Here is a 22572-nt window from a genome sequence, read left to right on the forward strand (position 1 = left end):
GTGAACTTTGTGGAGCTACTTTGAAGTAATTAAAATTACTTGAGATAAATTAGACCAGTATGCTCATATCTGATACAATTATGACTTGGAAATAAGGTTTACATGGTAGTCCATAAGGGGACATAAAAGGAAGACATCTGACAATATGTGCATCATTATGTCAGGTCTTCATGGCATTATTACATAAGCCCTCAAGGATTATATATGTCTACAATTTACATGCCATCCATTTCACTTTGCCAAAATGACTTGTTTTTTGTTCCCTTTTAAAATAATAATAATAATAATAATAATAATAATAATAATAATAATAATAATAATGTTATTGTTATTGTTAATTAGATTTGTATGCCACCCCTCTACGCAGACTCGGGGCAGCAAGTCAGAATGTATACTAGAGAGTACAACTCCTGACAATTTAATACAGAATAATAAGATAATCTAGACCCAGGGCTCTGAGGAGAATTCAACCACTGTAAATATGACACTGGAGAAGGTATAGCCAGGGCCGCCGATAGACGGGTATTACTGGGAGCCCCGTACCGGGCCCGGTGAAATTGACCAATTAGAGGGCCCGCAAGACCGGGCCCTTTTGCGCATGTGCAAATTTGGCACCAGAAGGCCGGGGCCCCTAATTGTTCAAAAAGTTGTGAGAAGAGGAAGCTGAGCTTCCTTCTTAGCGCCTCTCAAGTTTTCCGGCAACTGCAGCGCCCCACCTGGCTGGAGCTTCCCTGGTGGCTGCAGCACGTGAGCTTTGGGGCTCGTGGGGTAGGCGAAGGCAGCGTGCTGGCCGGCCAGAGCCGGGATTGGATAAAGCAGAGGCGGGTAGATGGCAAGCCGCCGTGGGAGGCCGGCGGGGGCAGGTTGAGCAAGCCGGGCTTGGGGACAAAGGCGGCGGCGGGCAGGGGGACCAAGCCCGGCGGGGCGCAGGGCGAAGGCGTCTCGGTGCGCAGGCAGGCGCCGGGGCTGCTGGCAGAGCTCTCCGGGGAGACGCTGGGCACCAGCCGCACTGGCTCCTCGGCCAGGAGAGCGTCAATGCGGAAGTTGTGGGATTTCTCCGTGGGCTTCTACATGCCGGCTTCTGGGCTGCCGCTTTGGCCCTGCTTTGCGGGACCTTAACGCGGCTCTACCTATTCCCGGGGTGGCCGTGTTGGGCGATGCAGCCACTGCTCCAGCCCCTTCCTCGCAACTCACTCACACACATACACACACCTGCCCCCCTCTTCTACAAGCCGCTACGGCGGGGTGGCTCCTCCTTTCCCTCCCCTCCCCTCCTCCGATTTGGGGCTGGTGGGAGGGTAGCAGCAGCGGAAGGGCGGCGCACAGCGGGAGGGTGATGGCGGCGGCAGCGACAGCCACAGCGAGTAGTAGGCCCCTCTCCCTCTCTCTTTCTCTCAGCAGTCGCAGGCAGCGGGTAGTAGCTGTGGGGCAGCGGCAGAGTGGTCAGCTGTGAGGCGGAGGCTGAGCTCTGGAACAGAGGCACTGACCACGGCGGCTGGACAGCATTTACGGCGTCTAGCAACATGTCTAGCCGCCGTTGTCAGTGCTCCGTTCCGGAGCTCCGCCTCACAGCTGACGACCTTGCCGCCGCCGAGAGAAAGAGAGAGGGAGAGAGGGGGGAGAGAAAGAGATAGCAAGAGAGGGAGAGAGAGAAAGAGAGAGGGAGAGAGGGGGAGAGAAAGAGATAGCAAGACAGGGAGAGAGAGAAAGAGAGAGGGAGAGAGGAGGGAGAGAGGGAGAGGGGGAAAGAGACAGGGAGAGAGGGGGGAGAGAAAGAGATAGCAAGAGAGGGAGAGAGAGAAAGAGAGAGGGAGAGAGAGAAAGAGAGAGGGAGAGAGGGGGAGAGAAAGATAGCAAGAGAGGGAGAGAGAGAAAGAGAGAGGAGGGAGAGAGAGAGAGGGAGAAAGAGAGAGGGAGAGAGGGGGGAGAGAAAGAGATAGCAAGAGAGGGAGAGAGAGAAAGAGAGAGGGAGAGAGGAGGGAGAGAGAGAGAGGGAGAGAGAGAAAGAGAGAGGGAGAGAGGGGGAGAGAAAGAGATAGCAAGAGAGGGAGAGAGAGAAAGAGAGAGGGAGAGAGGAGGGGGAGAGAGAGAGGGAGAGGGAGAAAGAGAGAGGGAGAGAGAGAAAGAGAGAGGGAGAGAGGAGGGGGAGAGAGAGAGGGAGAGGGAGAAAGAGAGAAGGAGAGAGGGGGAGAGAGAGAAAGAGAGGGAGAGGGAGAGGGAGAAAGAGAGGAAGAGAGAGAAAGAGAGAGGGAGAGGGGGAAGAGATAGCAAGAGAAGGAGAGAGGGAAAGAGCTGGGAGAGAGGGGGGAGAGAGAGAGAGAGAGGGAGAGAGAGAGAGAGGAGATAAAGAAAGAGGAGAGATAGAAAGGAAGAGAGAGAAAGAAAGAGGGATAGAAAGAGAGAGTGAGAGATGCTCAGTGAGCCTTTATTTGAAGTTGCCTTTCTTTCTTTCTTTCTTTCTTTCTTTCTTTCTTTCTTTCTTTCTTTCTCTCTTTCTTTCTCTTGCTCTCTTGCTCTCTTGCTCTTTCATTCTGTTTTCTTTCTATTGCTTTCTTGCTTTATTTTGCTTTCTCTCCTTCCTTCCCTCCTTCCATTTCTTTCATTCTCCCTCTCTATTTTTATTTCTCTTTCATTTTCTTTCTTTCTTTCTTTCTCTCTTTCTTGCTTTCTTTCTTGCTCTTTTTCTTTCTCTCTTTTACCTTCCCTTCCTCTATTTCTTCTTTTCTTTCTCCTTCCTACCTTCTTCCCTCCTTCCCTTCCTTCAGTCCTTCCTCTCTTACTCTCCCCTTTCATAAGTTTCCTTGCTTCCTTCCTCTGTTCCTGTCCCTTCCCCCTTTCTTTCTTTCTTTCTTTCTTTCTTTCTTTCTTTCTTTCTTGCTTTCCTTCCTTTCCTCCCTCCATTTCTTGCTTTCCTTTTCCTTCCTCCCTTCTTTCCTCCCTCATTCCCTTCTTTCACTCCTTCCTCTCTTACTCTCCCATTTCACCCCTCCCCAAAGAAGATAAATTTCATACATAATTCGTATGTCGCAAAATAAAGTAGTTTTAAAATGGCGGGGAGGGGGGGGCAGACACTTAGGCTGTATGGGGCCCCAAAATTCCTGATGGCAGCCCTGGGTATAGCTATGAGGATGATACCTAATTTATCTCTCCCCAGTCCCCAAGATTACTAGCCAGGATTACTTTAGTATCTTTTCCCCTTCCATGTCTCTCTACCCATTCAAACACTCTCCAAATGTCCCTAGCTCCAGACAGTGCTAGTTCCCAAATGGCTTGAGTACCATTAGTTGAATACAGTTGCAAATAAAACCTATTCCAAAACTCTATTCTCTCATTCTCTAATATTTTAATGACAGCAGCTGGGGTGATTGTGATAATGCCTAAAGGCCTTCTGAGGCCATCTAAGGTAACAGATGAGTTATGTTTGCCCCAAAGCTGCAGAAAGCAAAATTCTTGGAATTGTCAACTTCTGGTGTCCTTCTGTTTTGTGTAATTCTCAGCACTTGACTGGTTTATTGAATTCCCAGCATCTCTTTTTATGCTTTCATTCTGTTTTTTTAAGTTCTAGGGCTGATGATCACAGTGAGATGGTGCTAATACTCACACACAGGCAAACATGCACACCACACCACACCACACCACACCACATAATCCTTTCCAGATCTTGCCATTTCTTCAACAATAATGAAATGATGTGAAAGTTTAGCATGGCTAGAGAATTCCTGTGGATTTGGCAGGGGATTCTCCTTCTCCTTCTCCTTCTCCTTCTCCTTCTCCTTCTCCTTCTCCTTCTCCTTCTCCTTCTCCTCCTTCTCCTTCTCCTCCTCCTTCTCCTCCTCCTCCTCCTCCCCCCCTTCTCTGCCAAGTTTTATCTCAGCAAAGGAAATACCAGATATTGTGAAAGTATGTAATGTATGTGGTGGGGGGGAATAGGTACTCTTTTGCCTGAAAAGATCTCTCAATTTCCCCTTTTATGTTTTTCTCTTGGGATAGTTGTGGTTTCATCTTCAGACAATCAAATGACCTTGTGCCGTGACCTCTTCCACCCTAAAAAGCAATCTCCCTAGCAAAGTCGTTACTCTGGCTATAAATTTTGAAGTAGGTAAATGTTGAACTACATGCAGCAAATACAGCTAAAAATCCAGCCTCTGAGTGCAGTAGGATTAACACTTCAGAGTATAAGTATGTTAAGCCACTCCACAGATACCAAAGTTTTCAGTTGTCATCTTCTATTTCCCTCACCAGGAGCACCTGGAAAATATAGTACTGGGATGGTGAAGGCGATAGAAAAATAGTATCCCTGACAGCAGTGACAGTCTGCATTAAATAAAGCCTCCATCTTTCATTCTTCAGCTGTGCTCTGGGTGTTTGATGAAGATAGACTTTTCAATTAGACATGCTATGTTTATTCTAAAGTTTCATATATAAACCACTTGTTTGACATCTCCTACAGATTTATGAAGGAAATCAAATGCTTGTGGGAGGTTTTTTTCATACAAATTATCAACATTTATCATTTCTGCAGCTCAAACATACGATGCCTTTTAAAAAATATAATAATAATAATGATGATGATGAAAGAAGAAAGCTGGAGAGGCAGAAGGGGCGGGTGGGAGACCGTGTGCTAGGAAAGCTCTGTCATGATATAAATCATAACACACATGGAATACATTTCCCACTGAAGACAATATTTCTTTCTTAAACAAATGTTGTGCTCCTTTGCTGAAGGGAAAGGAAGTTCACAAAAGTTGGCAAAACAAAGTACCCGTTTTTAACACTGTGCAGAACAAAATGTATTCTGCTGCCAATTATCCGTAACTAAAAATGATTGCAGCTTCTTAGGGACACAGCCAAGGGTCAGGAATGGTATAAGAGTTCTCCCGTGAATAAGAGAAGGAGGGGACAAGAGGGGCAATGACAGCTCTGAACATCTGCAAAACTGAAGAGTCAGGAGGAACAGAGTGAATATTCACAGGATTATAAATGCTGCAACATCAGGGCAAGCCTGAGCCAGAAGGAGAAGCTGGCATACTATTGGTGGGAGGCATTTGACATTTGAAGCCTTCCCTAACTTTTTTTAAACTTGATTTTTACTTTATGGAATGCTAGGCTGCTTAAAAGAGACCCTTGTTTCACCCCATAAGAATCCCTGATTCTGTTGCTGTTCTTATTCTTTCCAAGGTTTTGGAGATATTTGCAGAACTGTTCTATCCCGGGCCTATGCAGATTGAAAACAAAGGAGGAATCCACTCGCTGATATTTCAAACCAACCTTTTTATAGAGAAAGCATCATTTATTCAAGCCAAATTCATGCGAGTTCATCATGGCAGCTTCTCAGTGAGAGGAGTTAAAAGATAACAGTCCAGTGGCTAGGCTGCTGCCGAAGATCAAAGCTAATTGTGAATTCCTTTATGAGATAAAGATTCTTCAGTTTCACTGACTTACAGTTACAGCTTTCCAGACTCTCCGCAGATGGGGCAATTCTACTCCAAGGATTTTAGCAGAGAAATAACAGTTGGTTAGCGTAACGTGGCTGGAACCTCAAACCTCAATTGACTCCATTACAAAACGTTGAAACTCCACCCCAAATTTCCCATGAGCCACCATTAAATACCTATGGGGAGCGGTCAACCATTCCTTAGAGTTAAAAAACTACAGACTACTTCCTTTTCCCATATAAGTATTCTTGTCTTTTTCTTAGTCTTCTAAAGTGGGCATCTAATAAAGGCTCATGGTCTTCCTCCTCCTCCTCCTCCTCCTCCTCCTCCTCCTCTAATTCAGACCCTACTGTCATTGCCATATCTACCATCTCTGGTGGACCCCCTAGGTTCATCCATGTCTATCTCTCCCTCACTCTCACTTTCTGCATCACCTGGCAAAACCACTGGCCCAGTGTACCAAGATGTGCCTGGCTCATCCTCCTTAGAATCCATCATTACCAGACTTGGTTGAAGACCACTCAGAACAGGAACCAGTAGGTAGAGGCAATTTTTTTAAAAGCACAGTTTGGTGGGGGTGATGGAGAGATAGATAAAGCCAATTCTTTTTCGTTTGGCATCTGGCAGCGGGGCAATGTTGAGAGACAGGTGAGATCTCATAAAGTGAAAGCCTAGATAAATAAGGTTGCTTTGATCCATTCTGCAAAGTCATGTTTATAGGGACAAGATGTTGGTCAGGTTGGTTTGGTCCAATTCTTAGGAACCAACAGCATGAATTCTTCATTTCAAGGAACAAAGGCCTAGCTGACTCAATTGAATGAAGAGTTTACGGTTTCCAGCAGGAAATGTGTTCCCACTGTCTTTACGCCCAGATTGAGAATCCAGTGGGTTGACCAAACAGGAGGAGAAACAGTTATCATAAAAAATAGTTGTTGCCACTTAATTAGAAGTTATTGCACATGGTGAAGCTTCTGGAATAATAATAATTAATAATAATTTATTAGATTTGAATGCTGCCCCTCTCCGAAGACTTGGGGCGGCATACAACATGATAATGAGATAGCCACAGGAAGGGCCACTGATTTTGTCTGGGTGTTTGTGGATGATAGAAAGCAATCCAATACTACAATGGAGATTTGGATTAATGCCTATGTACAGCATTTTGGTTTTAGTCTTCATATGGTTTTAAGAATTCCAGGGATAGTTCTTGCTTTTTCAATACAAAGTTCAATAGTTTAAGTATAATATTTACTTGCAACTGAGAGTAAAAAGTGGGAGGGAAGGAGAGAGAGAAAAAGGGTTTTTTTTTTGCTAAATTTCCCCCCTCCCCCAAATGGTGTCCCTCTTTTCCAATCTTAAAATCTGGTCACTTTAGATATAGATACTCTAGAGATAGATAGATAGATAGATAGATAGATAGATAGATAGATAGATAGATAGATAGATAGATAGATGATAGATAGATAGATAGATAGATAGATAGATAGATAGATGATATGGTAAATATTAATGAGAAAAGTTGTGTCTTCAATGTGATTTATAACTTGAAGGGAACTGGTCAATACATAGAATCCCAGAAATGGTCCTCTTGCTGTGGAATGACTACTGCTCAGTGAGATTTATACTGTTACACTACGTTCTCCTGGAGGCAGGGTGAAATCAGTGAATGGCTACCAAAATGTTTACTACCCCACTGTGAGCGTGGCTTATGCAGGATGCCCTGCATTTTCTTTCAACATCTTTCAGTGCAAATTGGGTGCTCTGGGATGGAGCTCCATTTTCAGTACCCCACTGCACCCCCCCCCCCCCCACTCCTGTCCAGGCAGCAGTTCACCCCTGGGTGAAATGCAAAATTTTACCCTACTGGTATTGTGAGCATGGCTTACTAGGCATGGCAGGGGAAGGATACTGCAAAATCTCCATTCTCACCCCACTCTGGGGCCTATCAGAGGTGGTATTTACACGTTCTCCAAACTACTCAAAACCTCCACTATCAATTCTCCAGAACCTGTCAGAACCTGCTGAATTTCACCCCTGATTGGATAGCTTTCTGAGGCTGATGGATCCAGCGGACTGACATGGTCTCTTGGAATTGTCAAGTCCCATTGCCTAGGAAGCACACAGTCAAGGAAGCCGGATCCACATAGTCCTACCAATCAGAATTAAGGTAGGTAAAAAGGGCTAGATACAGAATGTTGGAAGCTACATAAGAAAACCGCATCCCTTATTATTAATGAACACATTACATTGGGTTCTCCCTACCTTTCTGGAAATTTCTTCTCTTAGATTCCTTAACTGACAGATGGAGGCCTCCTTGAACAGATAAGGCTGAAATGTCCATCTGGTCCTCATTTGGTATGTTTTCAACAACTCCCCTTTCTTTCCCTGATTCCAAGCAACCTTACAAGGATTTTTCTCATACCTGATCAATCTCCCTATCAGTGACCTTGTTGAGACATGGAAGATGAAATCTCACAGGCCTATGGTGCAGCATCAGGGAAGGAGAACCAGTCTAGACCCCCCCCCCACCTGATTATGGCTGGAGGGAACCATTTACAAACCCTTAGGGCTATTGTGTACAGATTAAGCAAACTCCATTTGTTCTGGTCTACACACTGATGATATCTAAGATTAACGGTAAATAGTTCCTGTGTTCCTTCACAGACAAAATCATTTGGATTTTTGTCCGTTTTTATTTCATTTGAACAATCATATATCTAGGGGTCCCTCTCCAATGCCCATTAACTATCTAAATGAGGTTCACTGCTAATTCTTCGGGAATACTGATAAGGTTTTTCATTATGTTACTTCCACTACTTGCATGTCTATTTGTCTGTCTGTCTGTCTCTGTTTGCTTTCAGGGATTTATAGGGCTACTCAATTTGAATGATGTGATTCTGGTCAATGTGAAACAGAAACAGACAATAAAAATATATGTACAATGTTTAAAAAAAGAATGACTCAATATATAAAATATGAAATAGTGACTAAACCAAACCAACTCCAGTGGAGTTGAATGACCAATAAATTTAGCAAACAATCCAACCCAATAGGAGACTCCACTGAACTGGACCAAAATGTTTGGGAGAAAAGCCACGTGTTAATGGCTTTTCTAAATAAACACAAGTGGGTTTAGGGCCAGTTGTGTCTCTTTCCCAGCTTTGCCTCTAAAGACCTGTAAGGATGTGATTCTACATTAAGAGCCGAACTGCCACATTTATCATTAAGGCAGTTCAGCTAAGAATTTGTTAAATTTAACATATCAGGCCATCGTGTAAAGGCAAGGTGGTTATGTGAATAATAATTATTTACCATCTATGCAATTTTATTAATGTTTCTTCTTTTATCTATTTTATTTTGTAATCAACATCTGTGTTTTATTTGTATTTTATTTTTTCTGGATAATCTTAATCATAATCACTTAATAAACTATTACAGTTACTACCAGGAGATCACTCAGATCAGTAATGTTTCTCTTTGCAGGTAGAATTCTCTTCTACCTTCAAGGAGGTAGTAGTCTGGTCCTGCTTATTAAGGATCACTGGATCATCAGATTTTAAAAACTATCGGCCTATTTTTAAATGTATCCCTATTGGTGGAGAGGATGATAAAGGTGAAGCTCTCAGATGAATCACCTTGTTTTATTTTTTACCCCATTCTGGGTTTAAATTCAGATGTGACGAAGATAGCCTTGTTTGCCCTAATAGCTGATATGCATCAGGAAAGAAGAAGGAGATGTGACATTTTTGTAACTGCTGGATCTCTTAGTAGCTTTGAACATCATTGAGTGCATTTGCTTTCAGTTGTAAATAATACAATCCAGTGATCCCTCATTAATATGGTGATTATATACTTCTCCTTTCCTCCTGACATAGAATTAGATAGCACCACAGTTATGCAAAGATCCAGGATGTAAAAAACACATCCCCTTTCACATCTCAGGAACTGAAAATAATCCCTGGAGTCAGTAATGGGCAGCCAAAATTTTTACTGCCACACTGTGGGTGTGGCTTATTTTGTGGGTGTGGCTTGATGGTCATGTGATGGCGTAGGAGTAGCTTGCCGGCCATGTGACCAAGTGGGAGTGGCTTGATCGATCAGCATCGTTCAAGTGAACTGTTAAGTCCTCGACTTACAACCTCACCAGTGTCGCTCTCCGGGGTGACAATTTGCTTCCCGTTTCCCGTGCTCCCATTCCTGGGTCGCCCCCTGCCTCAGGCTGGGTAGCTAGGAGAATGGGTGCCAATCATCTGTTGAGAAAAGAGGGGCCCCCTGCAACTCCTGCTGGTGCTGGTTTCCCTGCCGCTTTCCGAGGAGGAGAAGGAGGATGGGAGGGGGGGAGCTGGACACACAGCTTCATTTCCGCTGGTGGAACTGTGTTCCAACCTGTCCTGCCTGCTGCCCATCCCTGCCTGGAGTGTAGTCCAATGAAAAAGGAACGTAAAAGAGATAAGGAATAGGAAAAACTGCAAAATAGGAAAGATGAGAAGAAAATAAGGAAAGACCACCAGAGACTCCTACCAAAAACACCAGCAAGAACACTTTGACCAATACAGAAAAGATAAGTTAGGTCTGTATAAATTCAGAAGAAACTTCACTTCCTTCTAGTACAGTGGTTCTCAACTTCCTAATGCCCTGACGCTTTAATACAGTTTCTCATGTTGTGGTGACCCACAACCTTAAAATAATAAAATTATTAGGAAACTCAGGGGTGGGTTCTAACTTACTTTGCTGCCAGTTTGCTTCATCCTGCGCTGCGTGGCTGTGCCTCATGGGGGCGCATTTGTAATGTCGATTTGTTTTAAATTGAAAAAATTGAAAAAACAAGAAAAAACAAGATGGCGATGCATGCGCAGAGCCATAAATTTGGCTTCTGTGCATGCTCAGAAGTTCCCATGGTACAGATTTTATTTTTTGCAGTAGTCTATTTGTATGTGGGTGGACCCCCCTGGAGACAAATAGAGGGGCGGTGTCTCCTCTATTTGTATAAGCGCTATGTAAAGCTGTAAAAGCACTATGAAACAGTAAATGTCTAAATACTATTGCTATGTATTTTCTGCTGGTCTTAGGTGACTCCTGTGAAAGGGTCATTCAAGCCCCAAAGGGCTCACAACCCACAGGCTGAGAACCGCTGTTCTAGCACCAATGATGTTATCTAGTTGGGTGATGAAATGTCTGCAAAAAACCAACCAAGGTCAGAGAGCACCAAGACCTCATGGAAAGAATATAGCAAGTAGGGATAAGAAGTAGCTATAACTATAAAAATGGGGGTGGGGGTTTGTTTCAGGGGGGAAAAGGCTGTAAAGACTAGTAAGAAAAATACAATAGGCTCTAGAGTAAAATTTGGTAACAAAAAGATAAGACATAGAAGAAAAAAGCAAAGCCTTAAAAAACAACAGCACACAATTTATTTTGTTTTCAACATTCATTAAAACAATATGGAGACATATTCCCAAATGAAATAATTGTTTTGTATCATTAAATTGATCAAAATTGGAACCATTATTATTATTACATTTATAATTTTCCCAGTTCTGATTAAAATGTGATTTAACTGTCTGTGAATTTAACATCTGAATTTCATCAGTGAGTTTTTCAAGAGAAGCAGTTTACCATATCTGTTCAGAGATAAATTACCTAAGAATTTCTGCTTATAAGTAAGTATTGATTTAGCAGCTAAAACTAAAGATATATTAAATTTCCTTTTGTTTAATTTACACATCTTGTAAGATTTGTAAGATTTAGTTTCCTCAAAAATGTACAGTTCTGGAACACATATATTTTGCTTAGCTATTCTTCTGATTTCTTAGAATAATTTCTTTCAGAAGGACACAAATCCAACACATATGAAAATCCAACACATATGGTATGAAAAGAAAATGCAGTTTTGATTCCAGCCCCTTTATGTTTTTGATGAATAATTATGAGATACTTGTACTATTCTAACTTGAGTTAAATGCCAACAGTGGAGTATTTTCCATTGCATATCTTGATAGGAAATGACCTGATTTCTATAGGATTTGCCATCCATTCATTTTCCTAAATCTGTATCTCAATCTTTGTTTAAACTTACAAGGAGTTACCTACTTCCAATTCCATTATTTATTATTTATTTATTATTATTTATAAATAACCCATATATTTTTTAAGATAGATTTTTTTTTTAAGATTGGGAAGTATAATTATTAATCCTTTTGATCCAAACAACAAATCACAAAAAAACCAAGAAAATAGTATAGTGAAACTCTATTTTTAAATAAAGACATAACAAATCTGCACTCAATCTGCACCTTCCAGAGGGAGATACATCTCACAGTTTCTCCAAAATGAGATGTCTCCAAAGTTTTAGGTATGTCAACCTAGATTATAGAATCCTGGATACAGCATTAAACAGGTTGTGAGGTGTTTCTCTCTTTGGGACACACAATAAGTGATGGAGAAAAGTTCTTAAAATATGATAGTCATTTTAATATGAGAAAAAAAATATTTGTCAAGTATGTATTTGTAATATACATAGATATTTATTTATTTATTAGATTTGTATGCCGCCCCTCTCCGTAGACTCAGGGCGGTATAACATAGTTTATATACATAAGATGGGTACTGATAAGAGGGAACATTAGGACAGGGACCGTAGGCACGCTGGTTGCGCTTATGCACGCTTCTTACTGACCTCTTAGGAATTGGGTGAGGTAAACAATGGACAAATTGGGGGTTTGGGGACAAAACCATAGAGTCAGGTAATGAGTTCCAGGCATTAACCACTCTGTTGCCAAAGTCGTATTTTCTACAGTCAAGTTTGAGGCAATTCACTTTTATCTGTTGTGTGCTCGTTTATTGTTGTGGTTGAAACTGAATTAGTCATTGACAGGTAGGATGTTGTAGCAGATAATTTTATGAGCTATGCTTAGGTTATGCTGAAGGAGACATAGTTCTAAGCTTTCTAAGCCCAGGATTTCAAGTCTGGTTGTGTAAGGTATTCTGTTTATTTAATTGGATTTATATGCCGCCCCTCTCCAAGGACTCTATCGCGGGCTCTTCTAGTAAAGTATCTCTGGACATTTTCTAATGTATTTATGTCCAATATATAGTGTGGGTTCCAGACAGATGAACCAATAGAATTAGTGGTGTGATATTACTGGAGAAGAAGCTATGTAAGATTAGGTTAACAACTTTTGAAACCTTTTTAGCAATGTTGTTGCAGTGGGCTTTGGCACTTAGATCATTTGATATGGGTATTCCAAAATTCCCTCACAGAGTGAGGGTCATCTGCAAGGTCTTATTTATTCAGCTTGTATTTGGTGTTCTGATTCTTTTTACCAATATGCAGGAAAGAGCATTTGTTGATTGAGATTTGGAGTTGCCAGATGTTTGACCATTCTGACACAGAGTCAAGGTCTTTTTAGAAGATAGAAGTGGTGTCGATTTTTACATCATCAGCGAAGAGAATGCAGTCACTTGTAATGTGATCGCAAAGTTCATTTATATAGAGTATAAAGAGTGTTGGTGCTAGTATGCTACCTTGGGGTACACCCCTATTAACAGGAATGGGATTAGATAGGGCACTCTCTATTTTGACCACTTGTTGTCTGTCTGACAGGAATACAGTTATCCAAGCATCTAGGGTGTCAGACTGAAATCATTGTTTTGAGCTGGAGACTTTGGCCTGCCACAAGTAGATTAGTACTGTGGGAATTAGGGAGGTGTGGTTGCATGAGAGGGAAAAATACTAGCCACAACAAATTCTTTACAGAGATTTCCGGCCAGCCAGAAGTACATGGGAGGATTGTGGATGTTGAGAGAACCAGAGTGGTCCTTGTGATGAACTTATGGGTGTGGGGACAAGCAATAAACCTTAATCTGGGTGGGGAACTGTAGAGAAAGTTAGTATTGGGGTGCTTATAACTTGTAGCCAACATGACTGTAAATAAATTGGAACTTGGAAGAAGGCCAGGGTTTGGACTCTGATTTATTTCTTGGATGTTAATTGGAACGCTGACATAGGGGTCCAGAGATGCCGTAGGATTTCAATTTCAGTAGTAGTTTATTGTGAACCACTGAATTGAAGGCTTTACAAAAGTATATGTAAATTGTGTCTATTGTTTTTCCCTGGTTAGGTTTTGACGTCCATATGTTTTTAAAGTGTAGTAGTTGTAGATTGCAGGATATTTTTTTTCCTGAAACCAAATGGCTTGTTTGAAAATAGGTTGTTAGTTTCTAAGTGGAAGGTAATGGATTGGTTTATGATTGATCCCATGACTTTGCATGTGATGCAGCATAGAGAGATTGTTCTGTAGATGGGGATAACTGTGGCTCGTGACCACAGGTTTGGTAGGGAACTGGTCCTGGATTTTTCAAAGATTATGCTTAGCGGTTCGGCTATGGCTATGGAGACCTTTTTTTTAGGAAGTATGCACATAGTCCATCAGGTCCAAGTCACAGAGAAGGTTTTAGGCTGCGCAATGCTTTTTCAATGTTGTCTTCAGTGAAGTCTATTTGTGTTAAAATTGTTGTGAGTATTTGTGGTATGTCTAGGGAATTTTGGGCATATGCCTTTTCTGTTTACAAAGACTGAGCCAAATAATGTGTTGAAGAGGTTAGCCTTGACTGTTTCATTATAGCATTCTTTGTTGTTGGGTCCTTTAGGGGTGGGAGGAGTCTCAAGTCATTGAGTTTGTTATTTACCAAGTTGCAGAAGATGCGGTTGGATTTTGTATGCAGGTGGTTTTCCTCTTATAATAGTTGGAGGATTCTGTATTTATTTGGTGGCATATATTTTTGTAGCAGTTTTTGAAGTTAGCTACATAGCCTGCTTTGTTTTTTCGCCAGAGGGATTTTTTTTAATTGTAGCTTCCCTTTTGATATAGTTAGTTTGTTTTTCTCGGTTATGGTGGTTATTAGAAATCCATGTACTCTGATAGTCCTTTTGACTTCGAGCAAGAAGATGTCATAGAGATCATCAGTAGTGTTACAACCAGAGAATAGAGCTTGCCAGTCAAGAGTTGAGAGGTTGGCATCTATGAGTTCTATCACACTATGGTCACTGCTGGAAAAGTGTTATTTTATTTGTAGTCCATAAATTGCACTTTTGCTGTTGCAGAATATTAGGTCAAGGCAATTGTTGAGTCAAGTATTGTTTGTTACCAGTTGGTTGAGTCCTAGATCGGTAGCAGTGTTGTATAGGGTTGTATGGATGGATTCAGTCATGCATTTGTTTAGGGTCCAATTAATGAGAGGTAGATTGAGGTCACCAAGAAAGATAAGGGAATTAATTGACTTTGATAATTGACTTTGATTGCACACAATCAAGTCAAGCATAAATTGTGATTGCGTTATTCATATACTTGTCTTGGTAAGTTGCACCAGCAATATAAATTGCTAGCATTTTCTAAAACTCAACCAGTGCCTGGATTAATGAAAGGAGGGAATGGGGCTTACCTTGGAAATTACTAGGATTGCACAAACTGTACTACTTTGGATGTGACTCAATGGGGAGAAAGCAGATCCAGAATGTCTACCTGCAAATGATTGCAGCTTTTTTTATTTTTCACAAGTTCAGTGAAGGAAAGTGAAAGGGACTTCCAGGATAAGACTTTTGTCACTTATCCTATGTAGCCCTAGGGTGAAGAAGAATAGTAAAACAGTGGTTTGATTTCTTCCTTTCTTCTTTACCAGATGTCAAGGTCAAGGGGAAATCATTGGCCAAGAGCTGATATAAGTGGTCTATCAATGGAAACCACAAATCCTTAAGCACCAATCCAGGGAAATGAAATAATTGGTGTTTACTTGCCTGGCAAAAGTCAGTAGGATAAAGGAGGAGAGAAATCCACTGGGATGCGCTTTAGTTTGGATAGTCTGGGTAGAACATGAGACCATCATTGTGGCCAAAAGAGGGGAAGGGATTGAAATTTGGTAAGGAATTTCTTAAGCTAGCTTCATCTCCAGCTGTTTTACACATGAGAGTTGAGTAGCTTCAGGCTGCAATGTGGAAAGCTCTCAGTGAGCTTTGTGGGAGATGTCAGGTTCTTTCATGCCTCCCAATAATTGCTCATAATTAGGCTCAAATATGCTGGGCTATTTCCCGATTTTCTGGAAGTGCTGGGCTTAATTAAGAATCAGGCAGGGACATATTTCCATCCAGAATTGTTACAATCAGCTATTGCTGAAGAATATTAAGGTTGAAATTCTATGCATATTTGCAAAGGAATGAAACTGTAATGTGATAAGTACAGTTCTATATGTTGAGCAGTTACGCAGCTGATGAGCATATCTGCCTGTATTTGTGTGATCAAAATAGGTTTGGAAAATATCCCCATTTAAAACTTGCCTATGGATATCAATTTAGTCTTTGAATTATGGAAAGTAATAAAAGTGGAATGAAAGCACATCTTTCCTACCTTAAAATTAAATAACTCAATTAAATATATCCTCCAAATCCAATGAGAAGAACAAGGAAGAAGGAATGTAATAATTGGGTGTTGGGATGGCCAATCAAAGGATCGCAATATTAGGCTTCTCTTCCTATATTACATTCCAGAAACTAGGTATTTCAAAGGAGCTGGTGGAAGCAATGGGCTGAGAGGGTGTGTGTGAAAATACTCCCCATCTCTTCCATTTTAGAGATTTGAGTTAAGAATGATTTTAGCCGTGTATGTGTTTGTGTGTGTGTGTTTGTGTATGTGTGTGTGTGTGTGTGTGTGTGTGTAAAACGTATTTTATCTGCATTTGAAAATTAAGGGAGACTAGAATAAATCTATTTCAGGCTTGTTCTGGCCTCATCATCTAGCTATACCCTCACTGGTATTTGAACTAGCAGCCTTTGCCTTGTGAAGCAGAAAATTAATCTCTAGGCTATAGTATCCAATCCCCAATAAAAGCAGAAGAAGAGAAAGACAGTCGCTGCCAAAGGAAGAAGGTGAGGTGAGGGAAATCCAAACCCCCCAAAACTTTAAGGCTTAAAAAAAAAAGAGGGACTCTGAGGCAGTGCCCAGAGAAAGGAAAACCCTCTGTTCGCTCTGGGCTGCCAAAGCCTCCTTAAGAACCACTGAAAGGCTCCTCTGGCAGCCCAGAAAAGCCAGAGATGGCTGGGATTAAAGGGGGAATGGCAGGAAACTGGCTGGGCCATCGTGCCGCTCTCAAATTTTCTGGGAAATTTTTCTGGGCTCAGGTTCTTATGTGGAAAATGGTTCTCAAGTAGAGGCAAAAAAAATTTGAACACCCGGTTCTTATCTACAAAAGTTCTTAAGTAGAGGTGTTCTTAAGTAGAGGTACCACTGTATGTATGTGTGTGTCTGTGTGTATTCCTCTGAAGATGAAGTCTATTGATGAAGATAATAGAGTGCAAACATTGGCTTCATAGTCAACATGAAAGAAACCTAAGATAATGGCATCAGGTCCTATAACTACCTGAAAAATAGAAGGGGAAGAAATGGAAGCAGTGACCAATTTAATTTTCTTGGGCTGCATGGTCATTGGAGACGGTGACTACAGCCTTGAAATTTGTTCCTTGGGAGGAAAGCTTTGGCAAATCTAGATAGAACATTAAAAGCCATTGACATCACCTGGTCAACAAAAAACTGTATAGTCAAATCTCTGGTTTGCCCAGTAGTAATATATGGTTGTGAGAGGTAGACCATAAGAAAGGCTGAGCATAGAAGAACTGATACTTTGGAACTGTGGTATTGGGGAAGACTCTTGATAGTTCTTTGGGCTGTAAGGAGATCAAATCAGTCAACCCTAAAGAAAATCAATGCTGACTGTCCTTCAGAAGATGGTTACTGAAGCTGAAGCTCAAATAGCCACCAAATGAGAAGAGTGAACTAATTGGAAAGCAACTTTGATGCTGGGAAAGTTTGAAGGCAAAAGGAGAAGAGTAGAGTAGCAGATGAGATGGTTAGATAACATCATTGACACAGTGGGCATGGGTTTGAGCAATCTCAGGGAGACAATGGAAGACAGAGCACCCGGCATGCTATGGTCCTTGGGATCATGGAAAGTCTGATATGACTTAGTGACTGAACAACAACAACAAAATTTTGATAAGGCAGAGATGATTTATAAAGGTAAGTGGACCTGCTTGAATAGCTATAGTAAAATATTTATTTATTTATTTGTTTGTTTGTTTGTTTGATTTTTATGCCGCCCTTCTCCTTAGACTCAGGGCGGCTTACAACATGTTAGCAATAGCACTTTTTAACAGAGCCAGCATATTGCCCCCACAATCCGGGTCCTCATTTTACCCATCTCGGAAGGATGGAAGGCTGAGTCAACCTTGAGCCGGTGATGAGATTTGAACCACTGACCTGCAGATCTCGCAGTTAGCTTCAGTGGCCTGCAGTACATCACTCTACCTGCTGCGCCACCCCAGCTCTTTGTCCTATTGAAACTGCCTGTAAAATCCTATATTTTTTACAGTACATTATCCTTACAAGAATAAACCATGTCTAAATCCTCAAAGGAATTTGATTTGTAGAAGCAAACCAGAACAATAAGAAAGACACCAAAAACAAACAATATATGTCACATGACAGGGAATGTTTAATGTTAACCTCAATTTGTAAGCACCTATGTTTGGCCTTCTAAACTAAATGGAGTTTAAACCAGAACTGATCTTTCTAACTGAGTTTTATTTGGGTTTTAGCATTGCATATATCCTTTTGCAAGCATTGCAAGATCCTTTTATATATTGAGAAAGATTTTGATAGGAGCATCATAAATTGAGAAACAAGGTAGAGAGCTCATTTTACCGGTGCTAATTAAAAAGATGCTGTAAACATTGCAATCTAATGTTCATTAACAGATGACAAAGATGAAATAAGATTGTTATTCAGTGGGAAAGAATGTTTAAAAAGTCATTGAAGGAAATATTGAGTTGTAAACTCGGCTTGTAAGAATTATAAAGTGAAAAGGTCACTTGAGGCTAAATTCTTTGACTTGAAGCCAAAAGGTGAGAGATCCTCAGTGGGGAAGAGAAATATGTAGTCACACCATCAATTTTTCGCAGAGATTATTAGTTGCATTTAGTGTTACAAATGTACTGAAAACACTGCTTTTCTGCCAGTGGATTCCCCAAGTGTTAAATGGACGAAAAGTTACGATACAACTTGGCACTTTGAGAGGCTAAAATAGGCAAGCCAGACATAGGGAAACAAAGAAGAGTTCCTACAGTGGCAATGATTGTATAAAATAAGGAATTTGAGTGGGCATCACTAACCTTGAGAACAGGTAAAAAATTGCAGCAGAAAATTCTCCCATTTTGCTCAACTATAGGTAGTCCTCAACATACAAACCCAATTGAGCTTGACATTTCTGTTGCTAAGTGAGACATTTGTTAAGTGAGTTTTATCCCATTTTATTTATTTATTATTTATTTATTAATTAGATTTCTATGCCGCCCTTCTCACAGTGACTCAGGGCGGCGTACAACATTATAAATACAACGATATATAAAAGAAATCTAATTTACTTTAAAAGACTGATACAAATTGCTAAAAATATATATTTTTAAAAAACCCTATATACACATTCATCAAGTCAGTTGTGCAGTATGAAAGGTCTTAGATATAACTGAATGATGGGCTGAATAGAATGGATTCACAATGAGTTGCACTTGACTTAACAGTACCAGAGTTGGAAGGGACCTTGGAGGTCATCTAGTCCAACCCCCTTCTCAGGCAGGAGACCTATACTAGGGATTTGAACTGCTGACTTTTCTGAAGCAAACCTTGTAACAAATTCAGATGCCAATTGCTCCCATATTTACACTAACAGCACCACTATAGGATCCAATGATGCCACCCTTATTGTTTAAAGGCACTTTCCCTTGCTCATCCTTTAACATGATTTATATGATACCAGCTGCCAGAGTTGACATCTGAACCATGCCTCTTTGGATTCTACATCAGATGAACTAGCCAAGTCTCTGCAGAAGAGATTAGATGAACACAAATTGGATATCAGGACCCAATAATACGACAGTGGCCTAACATTTCAGCCTCAGGATAGCAATAGCAGAACAGGAAAACTTGGAAAGCACAGTAAAGACCTTGAATCTGAACATCTTGGAAAGTTCTGATCATTTACAGAAAGCATAAAGAAAGACAATGGGGTTTTCTACCCATTGTGTTACCTAATGATGATACCGTAACAGCTATCCCCATTTTCCTTTGTGAGATCTATTGCTCAAACTCTGCTATTGTATAAATGTATTAGCATATCTCCTTTCTACCTTTATCTCTCTGTATTTATGTTGTCCACTTTATGCACCTGATGAAGTGAGCTGCTCTTTACAAAAACTTATGCCCCAATGAAGCTGTAATTTTTGAAGGTCCTACCAGATTTTATGTCTCCTCTGAATCTATTGCTTCGTTTTAAGTATTTCATTTTATTACTTGGGAATATAATGTTAAATACTACTGTTGTGGTTAGCTCTGGCCCAGCTCCTGCTCCAAGGACTGTGGATGTGGGGGAGACATCCACATGCTGCAGGCCTGTTTTGCCCCTGGTGGAATCTGCTGATGAAGGCTCCTCTGACCAAGAAGACATGAGTGATAGGGAGGAGGAGAATGTGGCAGACAGCTCAGATGGAGATCAATTATCTAGCTCCTCCTTGGATTCAGAGCAAGAGTTAATGATACAGCCACGCATGCGGAGAGCTATGCATAGGCAACAACAACTGAGATATTATTAGCAAAGAAAATGAGGCCACCTGTGGTTGGGTGGGGCTGTGGTAATTAGTGAGGCTGCTATTTATGGGTTTGGCCATTGTGGAGGATTATCTGATCATTGTGTTTCGTGACTGTTTTACTGACTTTGACCTTTTGTATGCTGATTTTTCCCCACTTTGAAACTAAACCAGGGCAAAGTGTGTTTCACTTTGTGAAAGAAGGACTGTGAATTGCCTCACAGCTGCAAGCTAAGTATCACAGAACTGATAAGGGACTTGTACAAATTACCAGTTTGTTTGGAGACAAGTGCTCTTTGCTATACCAAAAGAGGGCTTGGTTTAAGTGAATTTTCATTATATAGAACATTGTTTTGAATTTTCAAACGTGTGTGTGTCTGAAATTTGTACCTGTGAATTTTTGGGAGGATTCTACCAGAGAGCTCGATAGAACACCTACAATACAATACTGTACAGTACAACACAACACAATACAACACAATACAATGTTCTTCATAAAAGAAATGAAGAACAAAGGCAGAACATAGCTGAGCACTCATATTCTTTGAGAATTGGCACAGTTGGACTATTGCTCTTTCTCTTCACAATCCAAAATAACTCACCAATAAAACATTGCCACACGAATAGATAAATGACAGAAATAAATAGTAGTTTAAAGGAAAGCCTCTCTAATGAATAAACTGTATCCCATTTACAATAGGTGTTGTGCACGATGCAGAATGGAAGTAGCTTGGTCTGTGCTTAATCATTTTCCCCAAGATAACTTTGTTATAAACATCCTGTTACCATTCATATCACGGAGATAAGGGCTGGGGTGAAATCCTACTCCATTCTGGGAACTTATAAAAGCAAAGACCAGGAATTAAGTATCACTTTCTCCTCACAGCGTACCCTGGAGGAAATAAGGTCAAAAGGGCAGGCTGCAACCTTGTAGGCACTTTATCTACAACGTAAACATTACTAAAGTGCATTCTGACTAAATTAACTCACTCAGATCTGCAGTGTTTGCATTCCTGTAGTACTTAAGACCATGGGCTTTGCTTCTACTCTGGTTCTCAGCTCTGCCTTACGAGAGTGAGCTACTCTTAATTTTTAAAAAAACAGATGAGAAGGGGGAAGATATCTCCCTTCCCCGTCCAATTCACTCAGTTTTCTCTCTTTGGAAATTTGTACAATTTGTACATTATCTTTTCTCTGTACATGCTGGTGCCCTTGGTATGGTCTTTCTTTCTTTCTTTCTTTCTTTCTTTCTTTCTTTCTTTCTTTCTTTCTTTTTCTTTCCCTTTTCCTTCCTTCCTTCTTTCCTCCCTCTCTCTCTTTCTCTCTTTGTCTCTCTTTGTCTCTTTCTCGTTTACATATCTCTTGACAACTGCCTGGGCAAATTCCTGCAGTTATCTTGACAATATTTTTCAGAAGTGGTTTGCCATTGCCTCCTTCCTAGAGCTGAGAGAGCATAACTGGGCCAAAGTCATCCATCTAGTTTTGTGTCTATGGTAGAAGTAGAAATCTGCACCACTACACCAATCTGGCTCTATACACAGCTTTGAATACTTGAAAGCTTTGGCTATGTCTAGGAAGATTAGTTATGCATATAGTGGTGATTGCCTTCTTTTTTATAAAGGAGACTCCTTTATTTCAAAAAAATATCTCATTTAGATTTATTTATTTATCCATTTTTATTTTAGGTCAAGATAGGATACATACAAACACATGCTTCCACTCCACATTTTCCTCATAAAAATCTTGAGAGGTGGATTAGGCTACTTTGACAAAACTCTATGAAATAGTCACTGTCAGTGATGCATTGACTTGGGAATTATGGCATTTTGGTCCTTTTCCATATTCTCAGTTAATGCTATGGTATCATTTCAGAATCAACAACAGACTGTTATATGGAAAATTTGAGTGGAATTTGAGTGGAATTGAGTGGAATTTAGGATTTATACTTTGATTGGTGAATAGATGAAAATGAATGTTTATTATTTATCACTTTAAAAGATACATATCTGCCAAGTATGATTCAGTGGCAATGTTTACTTTGTGACATCTATTGACATTCCAATTTGCATCTGTAGCATTTTTAAGACTGTTACATCTTACTAAGTCCTATGATTCAACACTCCCCCATTACTCATTATAAAATTTGTAATGTTTGAATGGAATTTTTAAAAAAGAAATTCATATACTGCCAAATCAATGAGGAAAGATGTCAATTTCGATACCAAAAATCTCTGGATTCCATTGTATGGAAACTGACATCAGGACAAGGAAAGCGCACTTTGTGCCCTTGTTATAGCTAAAAGACATATATTTAGTATTGGAAAAAAAATCAATTTATGGCTAAACTACTCAAGGGTCTATTAAAGACTGTAATTAACATTTTGTTATTAAATCACGTTGATGAACATTGGCTTTGGATGGGTATAATAAAATATGTCTAGCATTCATTAGCTT

This window comes from Erythrolamprus reginae, chromosome 1 (assembly GCF_031021105.1).
Source record: "Erythrolamprus reginae isolate rEryReg1 chromosome 1, rEryReg1.hap1, whole genome shotgun sequence".
In the NCBI taxonomy this organism is placed as follows: Eukaryota; Metazoa; Chordata; class Lepidosauria; order Squamata; family Dipsadidae; genus Erythrolamprus; species Erythrolamprus reginae.